General features: G+C 43.9%; 1 pseudogene; it reads right to left on the reverse strand.

Moving 5' to 3' along the window:
* LOC141182692 (uncharacterized) overlaps positions 1-15,675 on the reverse strand; it is a 43,423-nt pseudogene that overhangs the window by 17,323 nt on the left and 10,425 nt on the right.

A 15,675-nucleotide genomic window follows, 5' to 3' on the forward strand; every position in this document is an offset into this window, starting at 1 on the left:
CCCAGACAGTAGTGTACAACCGTATATAGGGGATTGTCAGATTCAAGAGAAGTTGGAAAATAATTTGTAAGGTCCATTTGTTTCCTATTATCCTTTGTGAAGAATTCCAAAATTATCACCACATAAAGTGACACACGTCAGATTTGAAAAATGGGCCCTGATAGGAACACAAAACTGGCTGCAGGAAGAGGCTAAATCAGAGTATTTTGGGCACTAACTACTATAGTCAAAACTGTGAGTAACAATAACACATCTACTGAAATGATCAAACTCAACAGTCTCCATCAGTAAGTAATGAGTAACTAGTTGTGAAACCTCTCTGGGGTAATTAGAGAATGGAGCTCGGTGGCTCTTGGGAATCTAAACTATCATAAGGGCCAATATTTTCTGTCAGATGAGTTTCAAGAAGAAATATTAGACGTTCAAAGAGAACTTTTTATAATAGTGCAGAGATGAGGCGTCTTAAATTTAGCTTAGAGATATATCATGGCACAGGTGTAATGTTTTTTTTGTTTAGTTTATCACAATCTGGTTTGAAGTTAGTCGGTTTTAAAAGAAATTGAAAAGTCTGGATAAAGGGAAACTCTGCTGTTATTGTACAGAAATTCACACTTGGCCCTCACTGCCAATTTAATGTTGCTGATCATAAATGTGAAGTTTGGCCAGAAAGACTGGACCTGGTCTTGTAGGGACCATATGAGCACATTCAGCAGCACAGAAGGCAGAGAAGGTAGATTCATCCAATAAGATATCAGGGTTCTAGGAAGCCAATAGATCATTACCCTCCGCTTTCTCTTACAGGCCCATCATAATATTTTTCTTCAAGTGATTTTCTGGCTTTGTGGTTTACAGATCTGGGCAGGTAACGTCTCCTAATCACACGGAGTAGGTGGATCCTCCAGGTTGTAAGTTCTATGGAAAAGGGTTTCAATGCCCAAAATCATTTGAACAGTTTTGGGTGGAAGAGAATGTTGTGGTCTAGAGGCAAAATGGTGATCACACGATTGTGATACGGCCGGACTACACCACTGATAAAACAGCCACAGCCGGTGACTGAGAAGAATCTGTAACTTCTGTGCATTCAGTGGTTACTACTCACCTGGGTAGTCATATGTGGGAATCTCCTCTTTACACCACTCATCACCCCTTACATATGCCTCTATAGTATTAATATGGGTCAGATCTTCACCCTGAAACAAATATTGTAAAAGTCACATCTATCATCGGCTCTAATCCTGCCATCTCCACCGTTCTCATTACACAAATAGAAAACACATAATACTGGTGGATAAAACAAGACTGAACACAAAACCTTCACAGCCGTCTACACATCATAGGGGAGATCTCATGACACCTTCTCTCCATCTACCTGATGATCCTGAGGAACACTGGGATCTTCTTGTATACAGTCCAGTGGAAGAAGAGGACGTGGACATCTCTCTGGTGTTGTCCTCTTACTGGATAGATCTGGAGGAAACACATACAGGGACTGAATTCATTCTTTACATATAGATAATTATAGTCCGTGTGTATTTAGTCCTGTCTATTACCTGGTGATGTGAGGGGCTGAGGAACCCCCATCATGACGTCTTGGTACAAATCTTTGTGTCCTTCTAAATATTCCCACTCTTCCATGGAGAAATAGACAGTGACATCCTGACATCTTATAGGAACCTGACACATACAATGATACAGTCATCCCTCCGATCCTTTCATTGTGTTACTGTATAATATCCCAGTATTCCCAGCAGTGTCACCTCTCCAGTTAGCAGCTCAATCAACTTGTAGGTGAGTTCTAGGATCTTCTGGTCATTGATGTCCTCATGTATCAAGGCTTGAGATGGAGGCCCTGTGATTGGGCTCAGGGGTCTTTCCCATTTCTCAGACACATGGACCTGACGGCGGTCACTAGAGGTTTTCTTCACTACTGTGTAATCCTGGTTATGGAGAGACACATTAATAAAACTCACTACAGACATTTCCAGAGTCCTCATCTCTCCAGTTTTGTCCATCTGTTATTCCCATAGATAAGAATGATGTAATGTGATGTCATCAGAATCTCTCACCTCTCCAGTAAGCCGGAAGAGGATCTCTAGGGTGAGGTGTAATATCCTCTCTGTCATCTTGTCTCTGTCCAAATCCATCTTTGATGATTTCATAAGGAAAATTCTCTTTAATAGATCTTCACTGAGAGGATCTGATATTGTAGGAACCTGAATGAGAAGATGATGAGCCTATGTAACATCATAAAAATCCTGTGTAAGAATACAATTACTGGAAATAATAAAGGGAAACATATGAGGAGATATATTATTTTACAGTATTTAGTTTTCTGCTTTACATCTAGTAATAAAACCTATATATTTTAGGCCATAGACAACAAGCAGTTTCTTCCTTGGAGTCTGGAGCTGAACACATTTCTCATAGACTCATCTTCCATAAAGCTAATTCTCGTCTTATTTACCGACACTGCAATCGGCATTAGCAATACTGCAGGAGATATTCATTACACGTAACATGAGAAATAACTACTTCATGATGAGGACGACATCTTCATCTTCTACTACGGCTCTAGAAACATATTTAGCCACAGTGCTTCACTGACTACATCTCCACGGGCCGTCTATATGAATGTTTCCCATCTTCCCTGGACTATAATCTTCTATCACATTAGATCTCATGTCTGATTCACACACAGAAGTTTGAGGCTTTGACACATGGTAAGGTTTTTAATATTATACAGAGTAGGACTATCCCGAATGGGTTCACTTTGCCATGGTGGGATAGCTTTCATGCTATTTTTGATCAAAAACAGACCGCCAGGGGGGGAGCCGCCTGAAAAATGCTCGAGTTTCCCATAGACTTACATTGGGCTCGTTGCTCGGGTCGAGCACCCGAGTATTCCAATGTGCTCAACCCGAGCATCGAGCACCCGAGCATTTTAGTGCTCGCCCATCACTAGTTCTGAGTTTAAATCCCTGGTGCAGAAAAAATAAACTTTTGTTTTTTAAATGATACTGGCGAGCACACAAACTTCACTGATGCTTGGCTTTGATATCTGATGACTTTTCTCACACATCAGAATAAGAATCACAATTACTAAGTATTATCATGGTTAATCCCATAAGCCAAGAAAAACCTGTAGGGACACTGAACTTTTTATTATTAATTATTATTACTATTATCCTTTCAAACCAAAACTATGTGACACAGATGCCTTACCATTAAACTGTAGGTTCATTATTTGATTATTTAGGTAGGGATATATAATTATAATAATTACATAGCAAAAGTAAATTGGAAGTTTGCAGCCAGTTCTTGGGTGGTTGGAAAGAAAAATTGACAATGAAGAAATGTTATCATTAGACCCCTTTAAGAAATTATGCAAATGAACAGTCACTTGGAAATAGATATGTAGTAAATTAGTACCTCCCAATTTACTTTGGCTATGTAATTTACCATGCAAATACACAGCGTGTCTGAAACTCTTAACATGTCAGGATGACAATCAGAGTGTCAGATATTAAAAGTAAAACACCCCTGTAGTTTGTGTGCTAAATAGGGATAGTTAAAAAAATAAAAATAATAGTAATAATGTTTCTATTGGGATTTGAACTGTGACACTTTAGTTTCAGAGTCTGATGCCTTACCATTGAGCTATCCAGGCAAGTGATAGTAGCTGGCAGCTTTTCTTGTCTTATGAGATCAACCATGAAAATACTCAGGGTGACTAAAAGTCATTATGATTCTGATGTTTGAAGAAAGTCACACATCAGACTCACACATCAAAATCAAACATCATTTGAATTTGTCTTGCTTGCAGTCTGTGCATAAGTCCCAATGAATTTCAATCAGATTTGCATTGAAAATCATAAAACCAAATGGAACTCCTAGGTTTCTTCAACTGAGTTAATAGCTCAGTGGTTAGTGCACTGGTGTCTGGATACAGAATTTTAGGTTCAAGTCCCAACAGCGAACAGTGACTTTTTTTTTTTATTATTATTACAGTTGTAAAAGTCACTTATCAAAGTCACTTGTCAGAAACACTTGTCAGACAGGGTATTTAGCCTCAAACTGACATCATTATGATGTTTGATTTTGATATCTGATCATGTCCTAAAATGGACACTGTACTCCTGTGACTGTGTTAACCCCTCTAGTTGCTGGATGCTTCTGGAGCACAACACTTCCTGTCTCATGTGCGTGTGTTACTGCTAATAGGTGCTGAATGCTTTTAAAGCAACAGCACTACTTCTGCATGTCACACTCTGCAACAGCACTACTTCTGCATGTCACAACGGGCATTGCAGAAAATGACCTTGGTGGATGACGTTCAGGCCTTCCTAACGGTATTTGAAAGGGTCGCTGAGAGGGAGAAACTTACACCAGAGCAGTGGGCAGAGGTACTGGCGTCATACTTGACGGGGGAGCCCCAGAAGGTGTACTATGTTTTAGCTTTGCAGGACGCCAAAGGGTATGGCAAGCTAAAAACTGAGATTCTCGCACACTTGGGGGTGACAATGACTATCAGGGCGCAGTGAGTTCACCGCTGGGGTAATCACCGGGACAAACCACCTCACTTTCAAATGTTTGACCTGTTGCACCTGGTCCAGAAGTTGCTGGTACCGGATTCCCCTACACCTGCGCAGATGGTAGAGCGGGTGGTGATGGACCGGTTTGTGCACTCCCTGCCAAGGCCCATACAGACTTGGGTTGCCCAGGGTGATCCCTGGAATGCAGATGACCTGGTTGGACTGGTTGAGAGATACCAGGGGATGAAGGTTCCTTGGGAAGGCAGCCCACTCCATACTGGGGTTCCCAACAGGGGCGGAGACTCAAAAGGGGGTGGGCCATCCAAGGTCCAAAGGGGTGGGAGAGGTGGTGCCTAAGGTCCCTACAGGTGATGTTGTTTACTGGAGGTGCCACGGCACAGGCCATATAGCCGCCCATTGTCCGCTGAGCCGATGGACTGCAGCACAGGACGCCATTGTTCATATTATGCTTATCCGACCTGCAGTGTGAAATGTCAACCCAGCGAGGGGCCACAAGCATGTCCTGTGAAGGTGAACGGACAGGAGGTAACGGCACTGCTATAATCCGGGAGTCTGGTGACCCTTATGATGGCCACCCTTCCTCTTCAAATGATCCCGGGGAAAAAAAGTTGGTGTTCGGTGCATTCATGGTGATGCTAAGGACTACCCCATGGCCAGAGAAGACATTGAAATGGCTCACGGTACTGAGTCCCACGAGGTCGGCGTCGTTCAGGACTTGTTGCACCCAATTACTATAGGCTGGGACTTTTGTTTGTTCTGGGATGTGTGGGGGAAGAGTTCTGGGTTCGCTGGCTCAGATAAGAAACCAGTTAACCCTGAGGAGGTATCACCACACCCAGAATCAGACAGGTTTCCCTTTTGTGTCCTTGTTGGGGATAAGGAGGTAGTGTCCCCCGAGTCTGCCATTCCGGAGATAGGGGTGACCAGCGAGAATTTTGGGTTTGCCCAACATAGGGACCTAACTCTGAAGGAAGCTTTTAATAATGTCACTGTTATAAATGGGGTTACACAGGAGCCGGGGGCTGACACAATTTCCCCATTTTATGATGAGTGGGGAGTTGTTGTACCGGGTCAAGAAAGTGAGGGAGGTGCGAGTAGAGCAGTTAATAGTGCCGGGCCCCTATAGACAGAAGGTGTTGGACATGGCCCATTGACATGTCTTGGGGGGATATCTGGGAGCGGAAAAAAAGCAGGAACAGATTGTGCAGAGGTTCTATTGGCCCGGAATCAAGTATTGCAAGTCTTGCCCTACACGCCAGTTAACCGCCCCCACCTCTCACTTTCAAAGTCCCCTTGTGCCTTTGCCCATTATTGTAGAGCATTCAAGAGAATTGATATGGAAATTGGTTGGCCCCTGATTGAATCTGCTCGTGGGCAACATCAATATACACTGCTCAAAAAAATAAACGGAACACTCAAATAACACATCCTAGATCTGAATGAATGAAATATTCTCATTGAATACTTTGTTCTGTACAAAGTTGAATGTGTTGACTACAAAATCACACAAAAATCATCAATGAAATCAAATTTATTAACCAATGGAGGCCTGGATTTGGAGCCACCCCCAAAGTTAAAGTGGAAAAACACACTACAGGCTGCTCCAACTTTGATGTAATGTCCTTAAAACAAGTCAAAATGAGGCTCAGTATTGTGTGTGACCTCCACGTGCCTGTATGACCTCCCTACAATGCCTGGGCATGCTCCTGATGAGGTTGCGGATGGTCTCCTGTGGGATCTCCTTCAGGATGGCACATCAATGCGAGCTTTGGCAAGAAGGTTTGCTGTGTCTGTCAGCGTAGTGTCCAGAGGCTGGAGGCGCTACAAGGAGACAGACCAGTACACCAGGAGACGTGGAGGGGGCTGTAGGAGGGCAACAACCCAGCAGCAGGACCGCTACCTCCTCCTTTGTGCAAGGAGGAACAGGAGGAGCACTGACAGAGCCCTGCAAAATGACCTCCAGCATGCCACAAATGTGCATGTGTCTGCATAAACGGTTAGAAACCGACTCCATGAGGGTGGTATGAGGGCCCGACATCCACAGATGGGGGTTGTGCTCACAGCCCAACACCGTGCGGGACTCTTGGCATTTGCCACAGAACACCAGGATTGGCAAAGTCGCCACTGGCGCCCTGTGCTCTTCAAAGATGAAAGCAGGTTCACACTGAGCACATGTGACAGAGTTTGGAGACGCTGTGGAGAGCGATCTGCTGCCTACGACATCCTTCAGCATGACCGGTTTGGCAATGGGTCAGTAATGGTGTGGGCTGGCATTTCTTTGGAGGGCCACACAGCCCTACATGTGCTCGCCAGAGGTCGCCTGACTGCCATTAGGTACCGAGATGAGATCCTCAGACCCCTTATGAGACCATATGCTGGTGCGGTTGGCCCTGAGTTCCTCCTAATGCAGGACAATGCCAGACCTCATGTGGCTGGAGTGTGTCAGCAGTTCCTGCAAGATGAAGGCATTGAAGCTATGGACTGGCCCGCCCGTTCCCCAGACCTGAATCCGATTGAGCACATCTGGGATATCATGTCTCGCTCCATCCACCAACGTCACATTGCACCACAGACTGTCCAGGAGTTGGAGGATGCTTTAGTCCAGGTCTGGGAGGAGATCCCACAGGAGACCATCCACCGCCTCATCAGGAGCATGCCCAGGCATTGTAGGGAGGTCAAACAGGCACGTGGAGGCCACACACAATACTGAGCCTCATTTTGACTTCTTATAAGGACATTACATCAAAGTTGGATCAGCCTGTAGTGTTTTTCCACTTTAATTTTGGGGGTGACTCCAAATACAGGCCTACATTGGTTAATAAATTTGATTTCCATTGATGATTTTTGTGTGATTTTGTTGTCAGTACATTCAACTTTGTACAGAACAAAGTATTCAATGAGAATATTTCATTCATTCAGATCTAGGATGTGTTATTTGAGTGTTCCCTTTATTTTTTTGAGCAGTGTATATTGGTTATCCTGGACTATGCCACACGCTTTCCTGAAGCAATTCCACTGAGAGACTCCTTCGCAAAGAGTATAGCCTGCGAGTTAGTCCACGTTTTTTCCCCAAACAGGCTCACCAAAGGGAGATACTCACCGACCAGGGAACTCCCTTTATGAGTAAGGTGATGAGGGAGTTATGCAAAGTCCTGCAATTCTCCCAGGTGAGGACTTCAGTATACCATCCTAAGACAGATGGACTTGTCGAAAGGTTTAACAAGACTCTGAAGAGTATGCTGAGGAATGCCATAGAAAGGGCCGCAGAGACTGGGATTGTCTCCTACCGTATCTCTTTTTCTCCATCCGAGAGGTTCCACGGGTCTCTACAGGGTTCTCGCCATTCGAACTCCTGTATGGCTGACATCCGTGGGGTCTCCTGGATGTTGCAAAGGAAACCTAGGAAGCGGAGGTCTCGCCCCACAGGAGCGTCATTGCGCATGTCGCTCTGATACAGGAGAGGATTGAGAAGGTGATGCCCATTATGAAAGAACATCTCCTCCAGGCACAAGAAGCTCATGCCAGAGTCTACAACCGGTCAGCCAGAGTGATCCAATTCAATCCGGGAGACCGAGTGCTCGTGCTAATTCCTACGGTGGAAAGTAAGTTCTTGGCCAACTGGCAAGGGCCGTATGAGGTGGTGGAAAAAGTGGGTGAAGTGAACTACAAGGATCATCAACAGGGACGACGTAAGCCATACCAGATATACCACGTCAACCTCATCAAGCCGTGGCAAGATAGAGAGGCTGTGGAAGCTCCATGCTTGCTGGGCAAGCCAGAAGGTGACGTTGGAGGAGTCGCAATAGCGGAAACGCTACCGAAGGCCCAGAAACAGCAGTGTCGAGAGTTGTTGCAGAAGAACCGGGATCTGTCTACAATAATGTACTGCACCTATGCTACTTCTCATGAGCTAGAAGTCCAATAATGTCCATTCCCTAGTGTGCATGTCCGGAAGTGACGTATTTTACACTGAAACGCTAGATAAACATGGAATCAATGGCGCTATATAAATTAATAATAATAATAAGAATAATAATAATACAAAAAACTGATTGCCGCTGCTTCACTCGTACCTGTGACTGTGCATGCCCGTAGTTATCATTCCACACTGGAGTGCATCTAGGATCATTGTTACGAATGCGCATGCCCAGATGTCTGCGTTCCGTGCCGGAGCGCATATGGTATTGGATTGCATTCCATCAAATGAAAAATCCTCTCTCTGAGATCAGCGTCATGGGAGACTAAAAACAACTATTGCACATCCTCCCATCATGCAATAGGCATGTAGATCTACTTTATCACTACAAAAAATATGGGATGGTGGCCCACAGTATATTCCTAAATGGTCATATTTGACCCCTATTGCATAATTAGAGATTCACAAGGATCACCACACTTGTTAGTTACTAAACAGTATAAGTGGGATATAACTGATAAGAAATAATTCTGAGTAGCAATTGGTAGAGTATAAAATCCAAAAATGTAATCCAGAATGGGGCTGTATTCACACAGGCATAGAAAATTTGCTCATTGAGTTCCTTTGGAGCTTGTGAATCCAGTCTGGAAATCCACTCACTTTCCATTTTGAGGATACATCTATTGTGATCACCTCCTCTCACATTGGGTTTAACCACCTCAATGATGCAAAAGGAGATATTTCCGGTTTCACCTTAATGTACAGTACAGACCAAAAGTTTGGACACACCTTCTCATTTAAAGATTTTTCGTATTTTCATGACTATGAAAATTGTACATTCACACTGAAGGCATCAAAACTATGAATTAACACATGTGGAATTATATACTTAACAAAAAAGTGTGAAACAACTGAAAATATGTCTTATATTCTAGGTTCTTCAAAGTAGACACCTTTTGCTTTGATGACTGCTTTGCACACTCTTGGCATTCTCTTGATGAGCTTCAAGAGGTAGTCACCGGAAATGGTTTTCACTTCACAGGTGTGCCCTGTCAGGTTTAATAAGTGGGATTTCTTGCCTTATAAATGGGGTTGGGACCATCAGTTGTGTTGTGCAGAGGTCAGGTGGATATACAGCTGATAGTCTTACTGAATAGACTGTTAGAATTTGTATTATGGCAAGAAAAAAGCAGCTAAGTAAAGAAAAATGAGTGGCCATCATTACTTTAAGAAATGAAGGTCAGTCAGTGCGAAAAATTGGGCAAACTTTGAATGTGTCCCCAAGTGCAAATGCAAAAACCATCAAGCGCTACAAAGAAACTGGCTCACATGAGGACCGCCCCAGAAAAGGAAGACCAAGAGTCACCTCTGCTTCTGAGGATAAGTTTATCCGAGTCACCAGCCTCAGAAATTGCAGGTTAACAGCAGCTCAGATTAGAGACCAGGTCAATGCTACACAGAGTTCTAGCAGCAGACACATCTCTACAACAACTGTTAAGAGGAGACTTTGTGCAGCAGGCCTTCATGGTAAAATAGCTGCTAGGAAACCACTGCTAAGGACAGGCAACAAGCAGAAAAGACTTGTTTGGGCTAAAGAACACAAGGAATGGACATTAGACCAGTGGAAATCTGTGCTTTGGTCTGATGAGTCCAAATTTGAGATCTTTGGTTCCAACCACCGTGTCTTTGTGCGACGCAGAAAAGGTGAACGGATGGACTCTTCATGCCTGGTTCCCACCGTGAAGCATGGAGGAGGAGGTGTGATGGTGTGGGGGTGCTTTGCTGGTGACACTGTTGGGGATTTATTCAAAATTGAAGGCATACTGAACCAGCATGGCTACCACAGCATCTTGCAGCGGCATGCTATTCCATCTGGTTTGCATTTAGTTGGACCATCATTTATTTTTCAACAGGACAATGACCCCAAACACACCTCCAGGCTGTGTAAGGGCTATTTGACCAAGAACGAGAGTGATGGGGTGCTAAGCCAGATGACCTGGCCTCCACAGTCACCAGACCTAAACCCAATCGAGATGGTTTGGGGTGAGCTGGACCGCAGAGTGAAGGCAAAAGGGCCAACAAGTGCTAAGCATCTCAGGGAACTCCTTCAAGATTGTTGGAAGACCATTTCCGGTGACTACATCTTGAACCTCATCAAGAGAATACCAAGAGTGTGCAAAGCAGTCATCAAAGCAAAAGGTGGCTACTTTGAAGAACCTAGAATATAAGACATATTTTCAGTTGTTTCACACTGTTTTGTTAAGTATATAATTCCACATGTTTTAATGCCTTCAGTGTGAATGTGCAATTTTCATAGTCATGAAAATACAGAAAAATCTTTAAATGAGAAAGTGTGTCCAAACTTTTGGTCTGTACTGTACACTATTCATGTGTCTCACTAATGAGGTGTCCCGGCCATGGCGTATTTCCCCCAAATGCCCCCCCACAATCCTCTTGGTCATGCATACATAATCTAGGGGGCAGTTGCATGTGGCCACATATACAAGTCCTGAGGTTTTACAGTTGGAATAATCCCTCTGGAAAAAGGCTTCAACCGTAGATGAACTCGAGAAAGATTTATATGGTCTCATCCAATTACATGTACAACTTTCTCCACAACTAAAGAAACCACAGATTCTTCTATCTAGCCAAGTCCACTTGGGTGCAGGTTTTTATAGAAACTATGCACTAAACGGTCCCTAATTGACCAACCCTTTATGAAAGTTATTGTGGGAGCAGATCCCACAGCACCCTCAGGTCCGGGTCGACCACAAGTACATACTAGTGTTTTCTGAGGATATTAAAGATATGGTCATTCTGATTGTGACAAGTTCCTATTACTTGTGTTATCCCATATTTTTCTTGCTCTCTTGGTTAGGTATGGAGGAGTGTCTGTCTCTCCTGTTTTTCTGCAAATAATCGTGCGGAATCCAAAATATACTATGGGTACCTTTTTCCTTGAATCTGGTGTTCATGTCTATTGCCTGTATATTAATATCTGTGACATTAGAGCAGTTTCTACTCAACTGTAAAAATTGGCCCTTGGATATTGCTTGTTTTTTTTTTAGTAATTTAATAGTTTATTAGTGCTCATAGGTTAATGGTAGATGAGAGTCCCTAGGGTCCCATCCCGTTCTTTCTTGATTGGTACATCCAGGAAAGGCAACTGGTAATAATTAAACTCTGATATAAATCTAAGGCCCACTCTATGGATATTGAGTTTCCTGACGAATTCAAGAAATTGCTCACTCGTCTCTGACCAGATGATAAAAATGTTGTCAATATATCTATATAATACCCCAATATTTGGATGCCATCACTTATGATCATCCCTGAATATTGTGGTTTCCTCCTATGAGCCCAGGAATAGGATATCATACGAGGGGGCACAGGGGCTCCCCATCGCAGTACCCCTGAGCTGGTGGAAGTACTTCCTGTCAAAAAGAAATATGTTGTGAGTAAGAGTGAGTTTTAGAAGATCCTCCATGAAGTTATTATGTCTGCTACACTCTATTGATCTTGATTTCAAGAAACGACTTACTCCTCTGATACCGTCCTCATGTGGTATATTACTGTACAAAGCCTCAATATCTAGTAAGGCCTGCTCCCCTACATGCATGTATACATGCTCGAGAGTATACAGCGGTGGCCAAAAGTATTGGCACCTCTGCAATTCTGTCAGATAATACTCAGTTTCTTCCTGAAAATGATTGCAATCACACATTCTCTTCATTTAATTTGCTTGCAAGGAAAAAACACAAAAGAGAATGAAGCAAAAATCAAATCATTGATCATTTCACACAAAACTCCAAAAATGGGCCAGACAAAAGTATTGGCACCCTCAGCCTAATACTTGGTTGCACAACCTTTAGCCAAAATAACTGCGAACAACCGCTTCCGGTAACCATCAATGAGTTTCTTACAATGCTCTACTGGAATTGTAGACCATTCTTCTTGGCAAACTGCTCCAGGTCCCTGATATTTGAAGGGTGCCTTCTCCAAACTGCCATTTTGAGATCTCTCCACAGGTGTTCTATGGGATTCAGGTCTGGACTCATTGCTGGCCACCTTAGAAGTCTCCAGTGCTTTCTCTCAAACCATTTTATAGTGCTTTTGGAAGTGTGTTTTGGGTCATTATCCTGCTGGAAGACCCATGACCTCTGAGGTACATTATGCTGCAAAATTTGTTGGTAGTCTTCAGACTTCATAATGCCATGCACACGGTAAGCAGTTCAGTGCCAGAGGCAGCAAAGCAACCCCAAAACACCAGGGAACCTCCGCCATGTTTGACTGTAGGGACTGTGTTCTTTTCTTTGAATGCCTCTCTTTTTTCCTGTACACTCTATGTTGATGCTTTTTCCCCAAAAGCTCTATATTTGTCTCATCTGACCAGAGAACATTCTTCCAAAACGTTTTAGGCTTTCTCAGGTAAGTTTTGGAAAACTCCAGCCTGGCTATTTTATGTCTCGGGGTAAGAAGTGGGGTCTTCCTGGGTATACTACCATACAGTCCCTTTTCATTCAGATGCCGACGGATAGTACGGGTTGACACGGTTGTACCCTCGGACTGCAGGGCAGCTTTAACTTGTTTGAATGTTAGTCGAGGTTCTTTATCCACCATCCGCACAATCTTGCGTTGAAATCTCTCGTCAATTTTTCTTTTCCGTCGACATCTAGGGAGGTTAGCCACGGTGCCATGGGATTTAATCTTCTTGATGACACTGCGCACGGAAGACACAGGAACATTCAGGTCTTTGGAGATGGACTTGTAGCCTTGAGATTGCTCATGCTTCCTCACAATTTGGTTTCTCAAGTCCTCAGACAGTTCTTTGGTCTTCTTTCTTTTCTCCATGCTCAATGTGGTACACACAAGGACAGAGGACAGAGGTTGAGTCAACTTTAATCCATGTTAACTGGCTGCAAGTGTGATTTAGTTATTGCCAACACCTGTTAGGTGCCACAGGTAAGTTACAGGTGCTGTTAATTACACAAATTAGAGAAGCATCACATGATTTTTCAAACAGTGCCAATACTTTTGTCCACCCCCTTTTTAGGTTTGGTGTAGAATTATATCCAATTTGGCTTTAGGACAATTCTTTTTGTGTTTTTTCATTGAAGACAAATTAAATGAAGATAATAATACCCAAGAATTTGTGATTGCAATCATTTTCAGGAAGAAATTGAGTATTATCTGACAGAATTGCAGGGGTGCCAATACTTTTGGCCACCACTGTACATGTAGGGGAGCAGCCAAAGGGAAAACCAATCCCAGGGGGATTATTTCAACTGTAAAACCTCAGGACTTATTCCAACTGCAGGACCTCAGGCGGTACTGTGGAAATATTATACTGTGTGTAGGGGGATGGCGGTAGTGTAGGAATATAATATACACCTGTTTATATGGAATGTGTTCATTCCCTTGTAATCTTCATATATTTCATGTTCATCCCATGTGCAAGATACACAAGAAATCCATAATATCTCTCCATATGTTTGGACCTGTAAGTTTTTATGTTCATTCTTTTTATTTATTCCTGATCTTCATTCTTTTTAGTACGTCCCGGAACATTAAACTGTGTGTGGGGCATCATACATCCTGTATAAGGGGCATAATGGGGGCATTACACTGTGTGGAGGCATCATACATCCTGCATAAGGGGCATAATGGGGGCATTACACTGTGTGGGGGCATCATACATTCTGCATAAGGGGCATAATGGGGGCATTACACTGTGGGGCATCATACATCCTGCATAAGGGGCATAATGGGGGCATTACACTGTGTGGGGGCATCATACATACTGCATAAGGGGCATAATGGGTGCATAACACTGTGTGGGGGCATCATACATACTGCATAAGGGACATAATGGGGGCATTACACTGTGGGGGCATCATACATACTGCATAAGGGGCATAATGGGTGCATAACACTGTGTGGGGGCATCATACATACTGCATAAGGGACATAATGGGGGCATTACACTGGGGGGCATCATACATACTGCATAAGGGGCATAATGAGGGCATTACACTGTGTGGGGGCATCATACATACTGCATAAGGGGCATAATGGGGGCATTACACTGGGGGGCATCATACATACTGCATAAGGGGCATAATGGGGGCATTACACGGTGTGGGGGCATCAAACATACTGCATAAGGGGCATAATGGGTGCATAACACTGTGTGGGGGCATCATACATACTGCATAAGGGGCATAATGGGTGCATAACACTGTGTGGGGGCATCATACATACTGCATAAGGGACATAATGGGGGCATTACACTGGGGGGCATCATACATACTGCATAAGGGGCATAATGAGGGCATTACACTGTGGGGGCATCATACATACTGCATAAGGGGCATAATGGGGGCATTACAGTGTGTGGGGCATCATACATTGTGCATAAGGGGCATAATGGGGGGCATTACACACCCTGCATAAGGGGCATAATGGGGGCATTACACTGTGTGGGGGCATCATACATACTGTATAAGGAGCATAATGGGGGGCATTACACTGTGTGGGGGCATCATACATCCTGCATAAGGGACATAATGGGGAAATTACACTGTGTGGGGGCATAATACATACTGTATAAGGGGCATAATGGGGGCATTACACTGTGTGGGGGCATCATACATACTGTATAAGGGGCATAATGGGGGCATTACACTGTGTAGGGGCATCATACATCCTGCATAAGGGGCATAATGGGGAAATTACACTGTGTGGGGAATCATACATCCTGCATAAGGGGCATAATGGGGGCATTACACTGTGTGGGGGCATCATACATACAGCATAAGGGGCATAATGGGGGCATTACACTGTGTGGGGGCATCATACATCCTGCATAAGGGACATAATGGGGAAATTACACTGTGTGGGGGCATCATACATCCTGCATAAGGGGAATAATGGGGGCATTACACTGTGTGGGGGCATCATACATCCTGCATAAGGAGCATAATGGGGGCATTACACTGTGTGGGGGCATCATACATCCTGCATAAGGGGCATAATGGGGGCATTACACTGTGGGGAATCATACATTGTGCATAAGGGGCGTGTGTGGGGCATCATACACCCTGCATAAGGGGCATAAAAGAGTCTCCGTGCTGAAGGGGTTAATGCCCCCTGCGCCCAGTAATGGGGTCTCCACATATATGGCTGCTCTGTGCGCACAGGAGCTGT

The sequence above is a fragment of the Phyllobates terribilis genome, unplaced genomic scaffold, assembly GCF_046119375.1.
Source record: "Phyllobates terribilis strain yellow unplaced genomic scaffold, ASM4611937v1 Scaffold_35__1_contigs__length_13245226, whole genome shotgun sequence".
NCBI classification, from domain to species: Eukaryota; Metazoa; Chordata; class Amphibia; order Anura; family Dendrobatidae; genus Phyllobates; species Phyllobates terribilis.